Source organism: Syngnathus floridae, chromosome 12, assembly GCF_059516105.1.
Source record: "Syngnathus floridae isolate MCC-2025c chromosome 12, RoL_Sflo_1.0, whole genome shotgun sequence".
Lineage (NCBI taxonomy): Eukaryota > Metazoa > Chordata > Actinopteri > Syngnathiformes > Syngnathidae > Syngnathus > Syngnathus floridae.
In genome coordinates this window covers 14351735-14367923 of record NC_142424.1, presented here as the reverse complement: position 1 = coordinate 14367923, position 16189 = coordinate 14351735, and the positions used below count along the sequence as shown (strand labels likewise).

At 43.4% G+C, this 16189-nt stretch overlaps 1 pseudogene; it reads right to left on the bottom strand.

The window, feature by feature from the left end:
* Positions 1–5853: 5853 nt before the first annotated feature.
* On the bottom strand, positions 5854–14257 carry LOC148390154 (uncharacterized; annotated as a pseudogene).
* Between the last annotated feature and the right edge of the window lie 1932 nt (positions 14258–16189).

Genomic DNA, 16189 nt, shown 5'->3' with positions numbered 1-16189 from the left:
TGTTGTTCAGTGCGGCATGGTGTTGTTCAGTGCGGCATAATGTTTTTCAGTGCGGCATGGTGTTGTTCAGTGCGGCATGGTGTTGTTCAGTGCAGCATAATGTTGTTCAGTGGGCATGGTGTTGTTCAGTGCGGAATGGTGTTGTTCAGTGCGGCATGGTGTTGTTCAGTGCGGCATGGTGTTGTTCAGTGCGGCATGGTGTTGTTCAGTGCGGCATGGTGTTGTTCAGTGCGGGATGGTGTTCAATGCGGGATCGTGTTGTTCAGTGCGGCATGGTGTTGTTCAGTGCGGCATGGTGTTGTTCAGTGCGGCATGGTGTTGTTCAGTGCGGCATGGTGTTGTTCATTTCGGCATAATGTTGTTCAGTGCGGCATAATGTTGTTTAGTGCGGCATGGTGTTGTTCAGTGCGGGATGGTGTTGTTCAGTGCGTTATAATGTTGTTCAGTGCGGCATGGTGTTGTTCAGTGCGGCATGGTGTTGTTCAGTGCGGCATGGTGTTGTTCAGTGCGGCATAATGTTGTTCAGTGCGGCATAATGTTGTTCAGTGCGGCATGGTGTTGTTCAGTGCGGGATGGTGTTGTTCAGTGCGGGATGGTGTTGTTCAGTGCAGCATGGTGTTCAATGCGGAATGGTGTTGTTCAGTGCAGGATGGTGTTTTTCAGTGCGGCATGGTGTTGTTCAGTGCGGCATAATGTTGTTCAGTGCGGCATGGTGTTGTTCAGTGCGGCATGGTGTTGTTCAGTGCGGCATGGTGTTGTTCAGTGCGGCATGGTGTTGTTCAGTGCGGCATAATGTTGTTCAGTGCGGCATGGTGTTGTTCAGTGCGGCATGGTGTTGTTCAGTGCGGCATAATGTTCAGTGCGGCATAATGTTGTTCAGTGCGGCATGGTGTTGTTCAGTGCGGGATGGTGTTGTTCAGTGCAGGATGGTGTTGTTCAGTGCGGCATGGTGTTCAGTGCGGGATGGTGTCTTTCAGTGCGGCATGGTGTCGTTCAGTGCGGCATGGTGTCTTTCAGTGCGGCATGGTGTCGTTCAGTGAGGCATGGTGTTGTTCAGTGCGGCATGGTGTTATTTAGTGCGGCATGGTGTTGTTCAGTGCGGGATGGTGTTGTTCAGTGTGGCATGGTGTTCAGTGCGGCATGGTGTTGTTCAGTGCGGTATCGTGTTGTTCAGTGCGGTATCGTGTTTCTCAGTGCGGTATCGTGTTGTTCAGTGCAGTATCGTTGTGTTGTTCGTATTGTGTTGTGTTGTTCGTAATGTGTTGTGTTGTTCGTATTGTGTTGTGTTGTTCATATTGTGTTGTTCATATTGTGTTGAGTTGTTCGTATTGTGTTGTGTTGTTCGTATTGTGTTGCCTTTAACACTTAGCCTCTAACACTTAGCCTCTAACACTTAGCCTCTAGCATCTAGAAGGTAAATAAATAGGAAGGAAGGACTCACCGGTGACGTCTTCGCCCACGTCCAAGCGTTGTACTTTGTATTTTCATCCTTCTGACAGTGGAAAACATAGCCAACAAACACCGTGGAACCTAAACGAATGAAAGAAAACTATCATTTGGCCACAACCAACATTCACAGATACAACACAATGTGACGTGCGGGGTTGAGGTTAAAGGTTGAGTGAAGGGCCCTCGTTTTAAACTACTTTTTTGAAAAGGATTGGGAACAAGTAAGACGTATTTAATTTATTTAATGGGAAGTAGTAAGAGCTATTGAATTTAATCTATGTATTATATTCTATTGTATTGTATTCTGTTGTATTCTTTTGGATTGTATTCACACTAACCCCACTAAAACTTCAGCCCACAAAAACTCGCCTCTGGCGCCTAGCCTCTGGCACTTAGCCTCTAACACTTAGCCTTTAACACTTAGCCTTTAACACTTAGCCTTTAACACTTAGCCTTTAACACTTAGCCTTTAACACTTAGCCTAGAAGGTGAATAAATAGGGTTAAAGGTTGAGTGAAGGGACCTCGTTTTAAACTACTTTTTTGAAAAGGAGTGGGAACAAGTAAGACGTATTTAATTTATTTAATGGGAAGTAGTAAGACTTATTAAATTTATTTAATCTACTTTTCTTCCCAGGCAAAATTTGATGTGCTGCAATTCCAAATTTCCAAAGTGAATGAAGGAATGAAGTCCTTTAAATTATGATTTTGTATAAATACTAGGCATTAACACAAAATCGACGGCACAAAATGGGCAGACTTTACTTGTTTGAAAAGGACTGGTTACAAGACAGACTTTTTTAATTTATTTAATGGGAAGAAGACTTATTTAGTTTAATTGATCTATTTTTGTTCCCTGGCAAAACTCGATTTGCTGCAATTCCAAATTTCCAAAGTGAATGAAGGAAAGAAGTCGTTTAAATTATGATTTTGTTTAAATACTAGGCATAGACACAAAATCTACGGCACAAAATGGGCAGACTTTACTTGTTTGAAGAGGACTGGTTACAAGACAGACTTTTCTGATTTATTTAATGGGAAGAAGACTTATTTAGTTTATTTAATCTATTTTTGTTCCCTGGCAAAATTGGATTTGCTGAAATTGTATTTTGCCAAATCTTGCCTTGAGACCTGATAGGAAGTATTAAACGCTTAGTTAAATCAATACAAGTTGGTAATAAGAGCGAGTAATGTTGGTTGAACCGATGAATGAAGGTTGAAAGCAATTTAAATTATGACTTTGTATAAATACTAGATATTAACAGAACATCTACTGCGCGAAATGGGCAGAGTTTACTTGTTTGAGAAGGAGTGGCTTATTCAAAACTAAGATTTATTTAATCTGTTTGTTCCCAGGCAAAATTGGATGTGATGCAATTCCAAATTTCACCACATGATGGTGCCCAATTTTGACTTCATAGGACATATTAAACACTTAGCTTGTTATTATGTTCAAGGTAATCAGATTTGTTTATTATTCTAATGGCCTCTTCAAAACTATTCTGGATTACTACTTTGGATCTATTCTACATTACTTGGCAACAACATACTCTGTAACAGATTAGGCAGTATAATCATATATGTTAACTTGAGAGTGCCCACACTCAATCTACTTATCGTGATGTGTTAAATCAATTACTGTTAGACATTATTTGTCTGATAATCTACCAAATCTTTGAATTGAAGAATTTGTGATTTAATTAATAGCTTGTTCAGGGTAATCAGACTTGTATATAATTCTAATGGCCTTCTTTTGACAACTTTGGATCTTATATTACTTTGCAACAATCTACTCGGTGACAGATTAGGCAGTATAATCACATATGTTAACTTCAGTGCCCACACTGTATTTATTTATGGTTATTTGTTAAATCAAGTACTGTTAGACATGAAATAGGAAGTGTTTAACATAAATGTTATGGCTACTCACCATTGTAGCTCGCTCCTGGTCAATGATACGAGCCTCTTCTTGCAGTGGAAAACTTGCAGCCAACAAACACCGTGGAACCTAAAGGAATGAAATTAAACATTAACATTTCGCCTGGACCAACATTCACACGTACAACGCAACGCGGCTATACTTCTGCTATTACAAACGTAAATCTCCTTAAACACAACGAGTGTTACTTACCGTGTACGCTCTAGGCAAAATTGGATGTGATGCAATTCCAAATCTATCTGAAACGGCAGTTAAAAGTAGAGTTACATCAAGTTTTCTTTTTTAATCAACACAATCATTTACAACCGTTGACCAGAAAGAATCGTCGAAATTCGACGTCCCCCACAAACGCCACGCTCACTCGCTTTTCAGGGCAACAAAAGTACTTCTTTTTAAAAACGATGAGTTGTACTTACCGTGTACGCTCTGGACGGTCCAGTTGCAAGCAGAAAATAAAAATATTTCTCTTGTTAGTCGTATGTTACCATCCGCTGTGTCTTTGTCAACATCGCCGCCATTTTCCTACTTCCTGCTGCGAGCCACGCCCACGGATTTAAATTTGGGCGGAAGCTCTTTCCATTGGCGTCGTTTTCGCGTATAGCAAATCCGATTGTTTGGGAAGGGGGCACGGTTAGGGTTAGGGTTAGGGTTAGGTATTTTGAGTTTTACTCGCTAAACCTTCCCCAAAGGGTCCGCCGACCCTGTCGGTTAGATAGAAGGCAACGGAAGGCACGGGCCTACGCATGTCTCACCAGTAAACCTCGCCGTACCAGGTCACATAAAATCTGGATTGGGTACGAAGGACGGCGAAGTGAGACTGCACTTCTGCCAGAACCTCCCCCGAGTAGCTGAGGCGCCACCCAGGTCTTCGGCCAGCAAGATGGAAAAAATGAGAGAAGAAAAAAATGAGAGAAGAAAAAAAAGCAACCTAAAGTCCTACCCTTGGATTACATTATGTCTATTCACTTTGAATCATTGTTTACCTCATATCTTGTTTTTATATTCAACCAACCGCTTTCTTAGAAGTTAGGGGTTAGGGTCCGCTAAAGAGTTCCTCCCCCGAAGGAGAGGAGCAAAGGCACAGTCCTCCTATCCTTACCTGCCACCCATAACCGGCTCCAAAGTATCCTACCCATTGCGGACACGCCAGCCATGTTGGCCCGGACGACGTTGGGGTTGAGAAAGATATTTCTTTTACCTTGAACTTGTGTTTGTGCTTATTGTATGTTTGATTTTGACTGTACTTACCCGATCTGGTCACCTCTGAGGAAAAAAAACCTAATTTAAAGTCCTACCCTTGGATTACCTTTGTCTATTCCCTTTGAACTATTTTTGAACTAATATTTCGTTTTTATATTCAACCAACCATTTTCTTTAGAGGTTAAGGTTAGGGATTAGGGGTTAGGGGTTAGGTTTAGGGATTAGGAGTTAGGTTTAGGGATTAGGGGTTAGTTTCCTCTTTTTAGGGATTAGGGGTTAGGTTTAGGGTTAGGTTTAGGGATTAGGTTTAGGGATCAGGGGTTAGATCTAGGGATTAAGGGTTAGGTTTAGGGATTAGGGGTTAGGTTTAGGCATTAGGGGTTAGGACTAGGTCTATAAGGTTTACTCGCTACACATTCCCCAAAGGGTCCGCCGACCCAGCCGGCCAGACAGAAGGCCGCGGAGGGCACAGGCCGACGCGTGTCCCCCTCAACAAACCCCGCCGCACCGGAGTCGCACAAACTCCGGAACGAAGGACAGCGAAGCGAGACCGCACCTCAACCAGAACCCCCCCCCGGAGCAGCCGAGGCGCCCCCCCCGGGGACTCCAGCCAGCAAGACAAAAAAACAGCGAGACACGAGAGAAGAAAGTCCCACCCCTGGACCACATCACGTCTACCAACCTTGCAGCATTCTTGACCCAATATCTTGTTTCTATACTCAACCAACCACTTTCTTCAAAAGGGGTCCCATTAAGTCGTCCTTATTGTCCTGGGTAATTTGAACGTCATAATTTTGTAGACACGTCATCAGTAGTGGACCTTGGGGTCACAGAGTGTTTCGGCCATTATCACCAGACACCCTCGCCCAAGGGAGGCCCCGCCGGGGTCGATCAAGCCCCGGAGTGTGTCTACATCCTCAATCGAAATCTCAGTAATTGTCTAGTCAACTGTCCAGCTTTACCGCAGACAGCATAAATCAATTGGTCAGTCTGTTAGTCCTTTTGTTGTGCTGATTTGTTCAACCGTTAAACATATGTACAAAACCTTTGTATTCCTTTGTATGGCATGCCCCAAGTCTGGTAAAACATAGTTTAGGGCTAACCTGGTATAGTTTTGCTTCGCCCGCTCCCGCATATCTTATCTCAATAAAGTCTAGCATAGCGTAGTCCAGCATAGCCTAGTCTTGACGATTAAACAAGTTTCACCTGTTACTCTCAAAGAATCGGAAGAATCTTCCATATTAACCGGAAGCCAAATTCTTCCCCAATGCCCCTCCCCCGAGTCACAGTCCTACCGCCGAGCACCTCCTCCCAAGAGCCTCAGCGAAGCAACTGACAGCTCTCGTCATAAAATCACGTTCCCACATCTAACTGATAAGCACTAAAAAAATATATCGGCAAACCCTATTGGTACTGTTTAATTGGGTTAGTCGTGCAACATTTAAATGTAAATTGAATTCACAATCTAAATCCAATCACATATTCAGGAATACATTCATCTACATAAATCGCGATTCCCCTAAGTCCCGCCCCCCGGAAACACTCAAACTCCTGTCAATCACTCTAGCGGCTGTTTTTTCTGTAAACCCCCTATCTTCCAAACCCTCACATCGCCCCAATCAACGATCAATATGAAACAAAATTCTCCTAAAACCCCTGGTATTATTAAAGTGTATAACCCGATTCCCTTCATTCGTAAAAGTAATTTATAACATTAATACGATCGTATATTCGTAACCAAATCCCCGTAAGCGTATCGTAGCTAATGTTTTGAGCGTTAGCTGTGTTTCCTTTATTGATATCCGGTCCCATTCATCCGGCAATTTAATATTTTCTCTTTTCGTTCTCTTTTAGCTTAGCATACTCCCGCACATCCTATACCAATAAATTCCAGCATAGCGTAGTACCGCATAACGTAGCTTTAGCAATTAAAAAGAATCGGAAGAATCTTCCACCTTACCTGGAAAGAAGGTCTTCCCCAGTACCCCTCTCCTGAGTCACAGCGCTACCGCCGAACGCCATCCCCCCACGAGCCTCAGCGAATTAACTGACGGCTCTCGTCATCCCATCACGTTCCCACCTCTATCAGACAAGCCCTAAAACATTCGGTAAACCCTATTGGTACCGTTTAATTGGGTTAGTCATGAAACATTTAAATGTAAATTGAATTCATCCTCTAAATCGAATCATATATTTAGAAATACATTCCTCTAACTAAATTGCCATCCCCCTAAGTCCCGCCCCCCGGAAACACTCGTAAACTCCTGTCAATCACTCTGGCGGCTCTTTTTTCCGTAATCACCCTATCTTACAAAACCTCACAACGCCCAAATAAACGATCAATATGCAATAAAATTTTCCTAAATCCCCTGGTATTATTAAAGTGTGTAATCCGATCCCCTTCATTCGTAGAATTAATTTATAACATTACTACGATCGTATATTCGTAACAAAATCCCCGTAAACGTATCGTAGCTAATGTTATGAGCGTTAGCTGTGTTTCCTTTATTGATATCCGGTCCCATTCATCCGGCAATTTAATATTTTCTCTTTTCGTTCTCTTTTAGCTTAGCATACTCTCACATATCCTATGCCAATAAAGGCTAGCATAGCGTAGTACCGTATAATTTAGCTTTAGCGATTAAAAAGGGTTCACCTGTTTTTCTCAAAAAGAATCGGAAGAATCTTCCACAGTACCTGGAAAGAAGGACTTCCCCAGTGCCACTCTCCTGAGTCACAGCGCCACCGCCGAAAGCCAACCCTTCCTTTCTCTTTTCTTTTCTCTCCCACGAGCCTCAGCGAAGCAACTGACGGCTCTCGTCATCCAATCACGTTCCCACATCTAACTGATAAGCACTAAGACATTCGGTAAATCCTATTGGTACCATTTAATTAAGTTAGTCGTGAAACATTTAAGTGTAAATTGAATTCATCATCTAAATCAAATTATATATTTAGAAATACATTCATCTACGTAAATCGCGATCCCCCTAGGTCCCGCCCCCCGGAAGTACTCCTACGCTCCTGTCAATTACTCTGCCGGCTCTTTTTTTCTAATCCCCCTATTTTCCCAAACCTCCCCTCGTCCAAATAAATAATTCACATGGAATAAAATTCTCCTCCACCCCCTGGTATCATTAAAGTGTGTTACCCGATTCCATTAATTCGTAGAATACGATCGTATATTCGTAACGAAATCACTATAAGCGTATCGTGGCTAATGTTATGAGCATTAGCGATGCGGAAGTACCCACAAGCCCCAGCAAAGCCCAATGGCGTCTCCCCTAGCCACTAATAGTACCGAAGCCGTTCCATAATTCATAAGAATTAAATAAATTGTAATTCCACCGCTTGCCACCGTTCCTTTATTTATACCCGGTCCCATTGATCCACCAATTTAATAGCGATCATTGAAATAGTTACCTATTTGGGGCGATATCGTCCTGCGCGTACTGCAGCTAACAAGCATTAGCAACCCCGAAGTACCCATAAGCCTTTGCGAAAAGTCATGGCGGCCCCCTTAATACAATATTATTATTAAACTTGCCCCTCGCAATCACCATAATAAAATCCATTTAGATCAGTATTGTTTACTTGCACCACCCGGTCCCCTCCGTCCGTAAAAAAACACACTCACTCACCTTAATCCGACTTTGCATTCGGAGTCAGTAGCCCCGTATACAACGTAGCTAGTCAGTATTAGCCAAACCGGAAGTTTCACACTCCCCATTGCGTCATGGCAACCCTCCGTCAACCATTCTGCAAATCAAAGTATCCGTTAGAACAAACCAGATTAAAATCACGTCTAGAGTTGAAAAACCTTTCCATACCACTTAATAGTGTTTTCCAACGTATTCATTTCTGAATTTAAAGGGTATCATTAATCCCCTAATATTTGCGTCTAGCCGAGCCCTATTCGTACCACCGCGATTTAGTGTGCCAAGGGCGCCCTCAAGCGTCCCATCACGTACTATGTTTTCCTTTTATGTGTTTGAAGAGAAATCCTTCTTTTTTTTATATTTTTTTCTTTTTCTTTTAAAGTTTGCTTAAAATCCAAAATATAATTCGATTATAGTTCCCCCTTTTTTTTGTTTTGCAATTTAATTAAATTTAATCGTAAATTTTTAGATTTGGTAGGATTAAAATTCATTCTGGAATCTCATTGCATTTAGGATCAAAATAAGGTTCAGTTTAGACTAATTTTGTTGAAATTTGGTACAATTTCCTAATTAATTTAGAGTTAAGGGTTAGGGTCAGAGGTCAAGGGTAGAATTAGGGTTTGGGTTAGGTTTCCTTTCTGAATCTGAATTTATGTAAGTTTTGTGAATTGATTAAGTGTTAGGATTTAATGTTAGAGTAGAGTCCAAATAAGAATGAAGATTAGAATTTGGTGTCCGAGTTGGGCACTTTATCTATGTTGTCAGGAAAACCAGCCAACCAGAGTTAGACTCTTTGACTAAATGGAAAGTGTCAGGAGCCCCCGGATGTGACGTACAATGTCATACCTCTGTCAGGGCTAAGTTCCTCATTCACCTTCAGTCCCGGTCCAAACTCCTTTCAGCCGTCTCCCAACACATAAACCTCCCCCACAAGAACTTAAACCCAGGAACAATTATGATATTTTCCCTAATTTCTATATATCGTTTTGGGAGGGCATTCCCTTTAAATTTTCTTAAACGTGTAAACTCTAACCCTAGAATTTCCATTTTAACCCAGATATTCAAGTGTTTTCCGTTTCCGTTGTTGTTAAATTGAGTCCCAGTGGATATTTAGTTTTCAGCCGCTTGACCCATCTCATTTCCGCGTTTTCCCTATCCCTTTGTGTCCAGCCCGCACAGTTTTCCAAAATCCGTATTCTCAAGTTACGTAACCCGTGCAGGCGGAAATGGCGTACTACATGAGTGTTACGCTTCTGGTTATGTGTGATGCTATAGCGGTGCGAATGCAGTCTGCTTCTGACATCATTTCGAGTCTGTCCCACATACATAACTCCACACAACCGACAGCTCATACAGTAGACCGCATTCCGCGTAGACAAGGCCTTACCCGTCTGTGTGAAGAAATGTTCTTTCTTCTGAGAGTCTGTTATCACTCCTATTGATCTCCTGGCTGCACGAGAGGACCCACTTTTCATTTTAGTGCTAACCAACAAATCTTTTAAATTTGGATTCCTTTTGAAGGCTGAAACCACCTTATGTTTCGCCTTCAGGTCAGTCAGCGCCGACGCTTCCAAATTCTGTTTAATTTTTCTGTGAACATTGACTGTGTAAGAGTTGTAAGTCGAAATTAGAGGAAGTACCATCTTTTTAACCCCCTGAGTGTCCCCTCTTCTTCCTTTTTTCCTTGTCTGTAGCTTAATCGTGCGAAGAAATGACCGAGAATAACCTCGTTGTTGTAATGACCTGAACAAGACTTTGGTCGCTTCTTCCCTATCTTCTGTGCGAGTGCAAATCCTCCCGAATCTCAAGAGTTGTGAATAAACCAAACCCCCAAACGTGTGTCTAGGGTGAAAACTCTTTTGGTGTAGTATCTGTGGATTTAAAAAATACTCTGACATCAAGTACCCCTGTTGTATGAAATTCCGGTCCCTTATATGTAGTTGTGTCAAGAAAATTTATTTCCCTCTCGCTAATCTGTGCCGTCAGCTTAATTGAAGGTTGGTGGCCATTTACGGTTTTAAGAAACACGTCAAATTCTTCCCTAGAATCTCCCCAAATTCCCCAAATATCATCTAAGAACCTCAGGTAAGCTATAGGTTTCTTAGAGCACTGTGTCAAGGCGTTCTCCTCCCATTCAGCCATATAGATATTGGCATAGGCTGGAGAGAAACGTTTCCCCATTGCTGTCCCCTTGACCTGTAAAAAATACTCATTGTCAAATTGAAAATCATTCTTAGTCAGATTGAGTTCCAGCAATGCCAAAATGTGTTCATCCGGGCGGCCCACAATCGGATTACGTGCCAAAACATTGCGTACCGCCTCTAAACCCTTAGCAGTTTCAATATTAGTATACAAGTTTTCAACATCCATGGAAAACAACCAACAGGTCTGTGGCAAGGTCAAGGTCCGTACTTTTGAAACAAAATCATTAGTATCTTTGATGTAACTCGGATGTAGAATTGACAAGGGATTCAAGTAATAATCTACTAGCTCAGCCGAGCCGTAGGATTCGCTACTACAATCTGATACGATGGGACGTCCTGGCGGCATTTCATAGGGCCAGGGCCACGATGCCGGGTCTTTATGAATCTTGGGTAGGAGATAAAAGTATCTCGGACGTGACGGGGACGCTCCTGTTAAATACAAGAATTGTTTTTTAGTAATGTGGTGCTCTTTTCTCATTTGATCTAATATTGTGTGGACTAACTTTTCTGTATCCGGATAAATCGGTTTTTGGATCGAATGGTAATACTCCGTATTGCGAAGTTGTCGATGAGCCTCTCTCACGTAATTTTTCCGGTCCATAATGACCACCGCTGACCCTTTATCTGCTGGCTTAATAATCAATTCCTCTGCCGAACTTAATTCGTCCAGGGCTCTTCTTTCGCCCTCTGTCAAATTTGGCATCTCTCTTGGGACTTCCACTTGTTTTAGGACCGCTCTGTCTTTGTGTATTAATACTTTCATCTCCCTAGGTACTTCATCATCCTTGGGCTCCCACATTGAAGCCGACTGGAATTTGGGTGGTGCTGCCGTCGTTGAAGTTCCAAAATAAGAGTCTAGTTTTAACCTTCTATGGTACTGTCGCACATGGGCCTTGGTGATCTTTCTCTGATCCGTCATCATGGTTGCGGTGGGGACGAATGTAAGCCCCTTCCCCAGAAGCTCCCTATGATCTTTCGTCAAACTAAAGGAGGTCGACAGGTTGACCACTGGATCAGTCAGGGTTATCTCCTTGAGTGGGGGGAGGCTTCTTGGCATAAAAAAGGTTTTCCACAAGGTCCACATCTCTTCAGCCGTGTCCGTTGTCCAATGGATGTTGTCCGGTCCTGTGGTAAACAGTCTTGATGGTAAGCGTTGAATCGAATGGCCCGTTTCCTCTATTATATCATTCAGTTCCCTAAGGTTGGCTTGGATCTCCAAAGGAAGTGATTGGGAATAATTAATTTTAGGAATGAATATTTTAGCATAAGGAAAAGTGGCCTTAGCTGCTCCCAGCAATCTGGCTATCTCCTTGGATATGAATATTGGGATGACCCTACCTCTATTGTTAAGGCCAAAGGATAAAATGACCCCTAGCACGTTGGGAGAGGTCGCAGTTCTGTTTCTGAGTAGGTGAATCCCATGGCTGATTTTAGCTCCCGGATAACAGTCCACTTGTACTTCACGGTCTTCGATTTTCGGCAATTTGGCTAAGTTTGAATCACCTACAATCAACCATCTTCTCTGGGGAAACAAAAACCAATTTGCCCTCTTATTCCCTTCATGTTCGTGTCTGGTGTACATCGATTGTGGTTCGGTTTGTGTGTCACGTGACTGGAAGGATGTTGTTTCCAGTAATTTCGGTCGTGGTGTCTCACTTCTCCTACTTGGTGTTTCTGACGCGTTAGGACCAGTAGGTTCCTGGTATTTCCTCATTATTCCCTCAATGCGCTTCATTACAGTCTCTGTCGTCGGTTCGTGGAAAGCTGTCGAGTTCTCCTCTTGAGTCGGTGAAGGTAAGTCCTCCATCTGCTCGTCAAGGTAAGTCGTTTGGGGCGCCCTCCCTTCCTCCATGTGTTGGGCATCCCTCTGTTCCCCTGAGTGGTGGGTGAGCTTCCTACTCCTCTTTTTCTTTTTCTTCATCTTCTTAACTTCACCTTGTTGAGTGTGGTGGGTGAGTGTCTTACTTCTCTTTCTCTTTTTCTTAATCTTCTTAATCTTCTTAACTTCACCTTGTTGAGTGTCTTTTTTTAGGTAACTTGGTTCAACTGCGGAGCTGGACTTCTCAGGTGCCCTCTTCCTGGGCCTCCTTACCCGGCGTCTCATCCGCCTCCTCCCAGGCAGCAATGGGAGAGGTCCTGTCATTCCCAGCGATTCCAGCACTTTCACTGTTGCTGACCCCACTTGCGGGTTGACCACCCGGTAGCGTCTGAGGACCCAACGTTGGGCAACTTGCCACGCTCTTGATCCATCCACCAAAGGAAGGGAGCCTATTCTCTTTCTCAGGGATTGCTCCCCTTGTTCATAGTGCTCCTGTAAAATCTGAGAAGCGGACTCACCCCAGGTACGTGCAATATCGGTCAAACGCTTGGCTGTGTCCGGCTTAGGTTGACTGGGGGTCACTGCTTTCTCAAGTCGGTCCTGTAGACGACTCAGGTGTTGAGTTGTAGTTGTTGTACCTCTCTGTTCACACCGATTCCATGTGTTCCACTGAAACTTGTAGAGGCTAAAGATGGCTCTAACCAGGCTCCCAAACTCGTCTCTCTGCGTCATTTTTATCCTAGCCAATAACAAGAAAGTGAGAATTAGAGAAATCTAAAAGAGAGGGACCATGGATAGGCACTGGGAAATGGAACCATTTCAACCAAAACCCTGGGGTTTCTGACCCCACACATGGTCCTCTCCCTCTCCGACCCTTGACAGAAGGGGAGGAGGGACGGGAGGGAGAAGCTGTTTACCAAGAAAGTAAGAGTTAGAGAAAATTTAAGAAAAGAGAGATACCACGGAAAGGCAATGGGAAATGCGAGCATCTCAACCAAAGCCCGCAAAGCATGCGACCCGATAATTTGGCTTAAGGTAATACTGGGATGTCCGAAGGGCACTGGCTGGTTACGTATTTTGAGTTTTACTCGCTAAACCTTCCCCAAAGGGTCCGCCGACCCTGTCGGTTAGATAGAAGGCAACGGAAGGCACGGGCCTACGCATGTCTCACCAGTAAACCTCGCCGTACCAGGTCACATAAAATCTGGATTGGGTACGAAGGACGGCGAAGTGAGACTGCACTTCTGCCAGAACCTCCCCCGAGTAGCTGAGGCGCCACCCAGGTCTTCGGCCAGCAAGATGGAAAAAATGAGAGAAGAAGAAAAAAATGAGAGAAGAAAAAAAAGCAACCTAAAGTCCTACCCTTGGATTACATTATGTCTATTCACTTTGAATCATTGTTTACCTCATATCTTGTTTTTATATTCAACCAACCGCTTTCTTAGAAGTTAGGGGTTAGGGTCCGCTAAAGAGTTCCTCCCCCGAAGGAGAGGAGCAAAGGCACAGTCCTCCTATCCTTACCTGCCACCCATAACCGGCTCCAAAGTATCCTACCCATTGCGGACACGCCAGCCATGTTGGCCCGGACGACGTTGGGGTTGAGAAAGATATTTCTTTTACCTTGAACTTGTGTTTGTGCTTATTGTATGTTTGATTTTGACTGTACTTACCCGATCTGGTCACCTCTGAGGAAAAAAAACCTAATTTAAAGTCCTACCCTTGGATTACCTTTGTCTATTCCCTTTGAACTATTTTTGAACTAATATTTCGTTTTTATATTCAACCAACCATTTTCTTTAGAGGTTAAGGTTAGGGATTAGGGGTTAGGGGTTAGGTTTAGGGATTAGGAGTTAGGTTTAGGGATTAGGGGTTAGTTTCCTCTTTTTAGGGATTAGGGGTTAGGTTTAGGGTTAGGTTTAGGGATTAGGTTTAGGGATCAGGGGTTAGATCTAGGGATTAAGGGTTAGGTTTAGGGATTAGGGGTTAGGGTTAGGGTTAGGGTTAGGGTTAGGGGTTAGGGTTAGGGTTAGGGTTAGGGTTAGGGTTAGGTATTTTGAGTTTTACTCGCTAAACCTTCCCCAAAGGGTCCGCCGACCCTGTCGGTTAGATAGAAGGCAACGGAAGGCACGGGCCTACGCATGTCTCACCAGTAAACCTCGCCGTACCAGGTCACATAAAATCTGGATTGGGTACGAAGGACGGCGAAGTGAGACTGCACTTCTGCCAGAACCTCCCCCGAGTAGCTGAGGCGCCACCCAGGTCTTCGGCCAGCAAGATGGAAAAAATGAGAGGAGAAGAAAAAAATGAGAGAAGAAAAAAAAGGAACCTAAAGTCCTACCCTTGGATTACATTATGTCTATTCACTTTGAATCACTGTTTACCTCATATCTTGTTTTTATATTCAACCAACCGCTTTCTTAGAAGTTAGGGGTGAGGGTCCGCTAAAGAGTTCCTCCCCCGAAGGAGAGGAGCAAAGGCACAGTCCTCCTATCCTTACCTGCCACCCATAACCAGCTCCAAAGTATCCTACCCATTGCGGACACGCCAGCCATGTTGGCCCGGACGACTTTGGGCTTGAGAAAGATATTTCTTTTACCTTGAACTTGTGTTTGTGCTTATTGTATGTTTGATTTTGACTGTACTTACCCGATCTGGTCACCTCTGAGGAAAAAAAACCTAATTTAAAGTCCTACCCTTGGATTACCTTTGTCTATTCCCTTTGAACTATTTTTGAACTAATATTTCGTTTTTATATTCAACCAACCATTTTCTTTAGAGGTTAGGGTTAGGGGTTAGGGTTAGGGTTAGGGTTAGGGGTTAGGGTTAGGGTTAGGGGTTAGGGTTAGGGTTAGGGTTAGGGTTAGGGTTAGGGTTAAGAAGGGAGTTCCTCCCCCGAAGGAGAGGAGCAAAGCCACGGTCCTACCATCCACGCCCACGTCCCACAACCAGCCCCAGAGCACACTGTACGTCGTGGCTGCGCCAGCCATGCTGGTCAGGCCTAATTGGGCTTAATAAACATGTACTTGCTTTGTAGTTGTTGTTTGTTTTTGTGTTTGTACTTTGCCTATCCGGTCGCCTTTGTTATATATGTAATAAATGAGTCTCGACTTGGCATGATAGATTGACAGCTGCATTTGCGGTCAAATTAGTCGTACCTCGCACTTAATTCATCGACTCCCCTATCTGGGTGGAGCGAGAGCATCTTGCTCTGTGCGGCATCCATGCGCTCTCCTATCTGGGTAGAGCGTGGGTAAATTATAATTTTGCGTCTAATTGTTTTCCTATCGGCGCTAGTTTGCGCTCCCTTTTATTTCCTCCGTGTGGCCATTGACAACGTTTCGGCATCTTTTGTGCCTTCCTCAGGTCTGGCACACGGGAATTGCAGCTAAATTTAGTTTTATTGCATGTGGAGCTGTTTCCTCCTTCATGGCCGCATCGAGACTGAGTTTCCTGCTTTGAGCGGTCCTTATATAGTTTTATGTCAGCAATTTGCGTTTCGTTCCGGATAATTTCCCATCTACTAGGTTTATCTACTACACCTACTACATTTAGTTTATTGAACATAAACTAAAAAGTGGTTGGATGTAAATATTTACAATATCAAAAAACAATACTTACCTGGTACAAACCTGAAAAAAGGAAACACAGTTATACTTACCTATGCCGAGATCACATATTCACGCCCAATCGGTACCTGCAAGAAAAGAAACAAAAATGCACAAGAGCGAAAACAACAAGTTAATAAGCTAAAATAAGTAGATGGGAAATTATCCGGAACGAAACGCAAATTGCTGACATAAAACTATATAAGGACCGCTCAAAGCAGGAAACTCAGTCTCGATGCGGCCATGAAGGAGGAAACAGCTCCACATGCAATAAAACTAAATTTAGCTGCAATTCCCGTGTGCCAGACCTGAGGA